This window comes from Polypterus senegalus, chromosome 3 (genome assembly GCF_016835505.1).
Source record: "Polypterus senegalus isolate Bchr_013 chromosome 3, ASM1683550v1, whole genome shotgun sequence".
Lineage (NCBI taxonomy): Eukaryota > Metazoa > Chordata > Cladistia > Polypteriformes > Polypteridae > Polypterus > Polypterus senegalus.
In genome coordinates, this window is record NC_053156.1 from 103581199 (window position 1) to 103585630 (window position 4432).

Sequence of the window (4432 nt, forward strand, 5' to 3'; positions counted from 1 at the left end):
TATATAGCACATATTCATACAAAAAAATGTAGCTCAAAGTGCTTTACAAAATGAATAGAGAAATAGAAGACACAATAAAAAAAAAACATAAGTCAACATTAATTAACATAGAATAAGAGTAAGGTCCGATGGCCAGGGTGGACAGAAAAAACAAAAAAAAAACTCCAAAGGCTGGAGAAAAAAATAATTTTATTATATTTATATTTTTGCATTGTAGTTGCCTTTTTTGTTACATTTAAGACAGGGACTTAATATGTTGGGTCAGATGATGGAGGACTGTAAAACAGGCATGTCAAACTCACACCATTGGTGGGCCGCTTCGACTGCCATACATGTGTCAGCGGGCCGCACTGTAAAAAATACCACTATACAAAGTTACTGTAGCTTTCTTTCCAATACTGAAAAGTTTAAAAAATGTAACACAAAGTTTAAAGAAAAGTAATTTATTTCCATACAATCTCCGTACAACAGTGTACAATTAGAGTCTTAGCCTCTTAGCTAGGTTCTTATATTATTATATTATATTCATTATATTATATTCATTGCTTATATAGGAGTCTTGCAGTGTGAGATCTATTTCTTTGGTCCCGACCCTTGGCATCTCTTGTTAGTAACCAGTTCATCAATATTAGGCTTGAAATCTTGCACAGCTGCAACCTTTATGAGGGATGAAAGGTGCTCGACAGTAAGTCTTGAGCGATGTGCGGTTTTGGTAGCTTTCATTAACGAAAACAATTGCTCACAAAGGTAAGTGCTTCCGAACATAGATAGTACTGTCGATGCCAACTTATGGATCTGCACATACGAGGGTGGCAGGTAAGCATACAAGCCTGGCACACCAACTTTGTTGAATTTTGTCTTCAGAATACTGTAGAATCTGACTGCAGTTCAATCAATTCCATTTGGATATTCTCAGGCGCAATGTTGTAAGAGAACAGCACAAAGTCCTGTTCGTGTGAACTGAAATCCCGAAAACGCTCACTGAATTCATTGCTCAGTGATTCAAGTTGGAAAACAAATCCTCCAAAAATCAAATTTTACTTTACTAAGTTTACTTCAAAGTTTATATTGTAAAATAAGCCGATATGCAAAAAGACACCTGACCTACACTAATTTTACAAACTCAGAATCACAAAAATAGGTTAATAAACAACTCACCAACTTCTCACGTCCACTTCAGATCTTCAGCTGTAGTCTGCCCTAACTGTTTTTTACAATACTAACACAAAATTACATAAAACTATAGCAAAAAAACGTGATAATATGCAAGCTATTACTACTCGTGATGGTCAGTTCAGCCCAGTGGCCAGTCTCAGCAGCCCAGCCAGTAGTGTAACTTAGCAGTGGCGGCTTTAGGCTTGTGGCGGCCCTGGGCAGAGAATGAATCAGTGGCCCCTTCGCCCGCCAATGTCAATATGGTATCTTATGCAGGGCAGATGGCCACGTCCATTACGGACACTGCATAGCCGTCTCGTTCTCATGACACGCTTCTATATGCGTGTGTCCGGAACTTGGAAACCAAGTGGCGGCCCATGATATTCTCATTACGGCAGAACGTTATAATACTGCATATAGCTTACTGCTCTGACTCTAGCAACATTAGTAAATACAGCATACTAATTAACAAGAAACACAATGTTTTTCGGCCACATTGCTGTCAGCTGTGTCATTATTTTCTCTTTGTGTTATATTCAATATATATTGACGTGGCGGCCCCTGGGATTTGGCAGCCTTTTGCAGGTGCACAGTTTGCACATGCCTAAAGCTGCCCCTGCTGCCCGCTGCTGCAGCCTAGCACTTCAGTTGTGACGTTGCAGCTCATTAACTTTGGTCAAGGCTCGTGGCTATATTAGCAGATGACGTTTCCAGTACCGTAATGCCATGGGAAAATGCGCTTTTGTCAGAAGGCAGAAGTAAGAAAAGTCAATAAGTAACGCCGAAGATGCAGAATGATTCAATCACAAATGATAGTAATCATTTTGTACAAGTTCAGTGCTAACTAGGATCTGTCATGCGGCCCGTACAGATTTCTGTTGCGGGCCACATGCGGCCCGGGGGCCGTGTGTTTGACATGCCTGCTGTAAAACTTGTAGGCCGCTGCAACATTTTCCTTTTTTAGGCTTGTGTTAGTGTTCATTATAGATTAATAGTATGTGCTATTTCTAGGTTTCCATGTGGCAGCTACAACCAATGGGACTCCATCAGCTTATTTTGTGCTTCCTAAACTTTGTTTGCTACACCAGAGGAAATTTGTTTGGAGCAGTCTGGATTACACAACAGTAACAAGGTCAATGACTTGAGAGTGAGTTGCAAGAGAAGGAGAGAGTTTGAAAAGCAGTAAAATGTTAAAAAAGGACAAAAAGTATCATCATGCTATGACACATGTAAGGAGTAAACAGCAGTGGATTAAATAATTGAAGAGTGCTTGCTTCCCACAATTCTGCCTTAGATAAGTGGGTTAGAAATTTTGAATCATGGATGGTGTATTGTCAAATCATAACAAAAATGTCACAGGCTCATTTTTCAGCCTTATTCTGTTGACAGACTATGCACTTCCAAAGCAAATCATTTGAGCTCTCAGTCACCCCTGTAGCAATAATTTTTATTAGTTAATTATATATATATATATATATATATATATATATATATATATATATATATATCCCTCCTTGAACCGTCACCTTATCGTGGTGGAGGGGTTTGCGTGTCCCAATGATCCTAGGAGCTATGTTGTCCGGGGCTTTATGCCCCTGGTAGAACCACCCAAGGCAAACTGGTCCTAGGTGAGGGATGAGACAAAGAGCGGTTCAATAAACCTCCAATGAAAATAAAACTGGACAACGCTTTCCCTTGCCGGACGGGTCACGGGCCCCCTCTGGAGCCAGGCCTGGAGGTGGGGCTCGATGGCGGCGCCTGGTGGCCGGGCCTGCACCCATGGGGCTCGGCGGGCACAGCCGAAGAGGTAACGTGGGTCCTCCTCCCCATGGGCTCACCACCTATGGGAGGGGCCAAGGAGGTTGGGTGCAGTGTGAGTTGGGTGGTGGCGAGGCGGGACCTTGGCGGTCTGATCCTCGGCTACAGAAACTGGCTCTTGGGACGTGGAATGTCACCTCTCTGAAGGGAAGGAGCCTGAGCTAGTGCGAGGTCGAGAGGTTCGGCTAGATATAGTGGACTCACCTCGACGCACAGCTTGGACTCTGGAACCAATCTCCTTGAGAGGGGCTGGACTCTCTACCACTCTGGAGTTGCCCCGTGAGGCGCCGAGCAGGTGTGGGCATACTTATTGCCCCCACTGGAGCCTGTGCATTGGGGTTTACCCGGTGGGCGAGAGGGTGGCCTCCCTCCGCCGGGTGGGGAAGGGTCCTGACTGTTGTTTGTGCGTATGCGAACAGCAGTTTGGAGTATCCACCCTTTTGGAGTCTCTGGAGGGTTGCTAGAGGGCATACCTTCTGGGATTCCCTCGTTTTGCTGGGAGACTTCAATGCTCACGTGGGCAATGACAGTGAGACCTGGAAGGGCGTGATTGGGAGGAATGGCCCCGATCTGAACCCGGCGGTGTTTTGTTATTGGACTTCTGTGCTCGCCACGGATTGTCCATAACGAACACCATGTTCAAGCATAAGGGTGTTCATATGTGCACTTGGCACCAGGACACCCTAGGCCTCAGGTCGATGATCGACTTTGTGGTCGTGTCGTGGACTTGCGCCATATGTCTTGGACACTCGGGTGAAGAGAGGGGCGGAGCTGTCAACTGATCACCACCTGGTGGTGAGTTGGCTTCGATGGTGGGGAAGATGCGGTCAGACCTGGTAGGCCCAAGCGTGTTGTGAGGGTCTGCTGGGAGCGGCTGGCAGAGTCCCCTGTCAGAAGTAGCTTCAACTCCCACCTCCGGCAGAACTTCAACCACGTCCCGAGGGAGGTGGGGACATTGAGTCGAATGGGCCATGTTCCGTGCCTCTATTGTTGAGGCGGCTGACCGGAGCTGTGGCCGCAAGGTGGTGGTGCCTGTCGTGGCGGCAATCCCGAACCCGTTGGTGGACACGGCGGTGAGGGATGCCGTCAAGCTGAAGAAGGAGTCCTATAGGACTTTTTGTCCTGTGGGTCTCTGGAGGCAGCTGATAGGTACCGGCAGGCCAAGCGGAACGCGGCTTCGTTTGTTGCTGAGGCAAAACTTCGGGCATGGGAGGAGTTTGGAGGCCATGGAGAGCGACTTTGGACGGCTTCGAGGAGATTCTGGTCCACCGTCCGGCGTCTCAGGAGGGAAGCAGTGCAGTGTCAACACCGTATATGGTGGGGATGGTGCGCTGCTGACCTCACTTCGACGTTAGGGTCGGTGGGAGGAGTACTTGAAGACCTCCTCAATCCCACTAACATGCCTTCCAATGAGGAAGCAGAGCCTGGGGACTCTGAGGTGGGCTCTCCCATCTCTGGG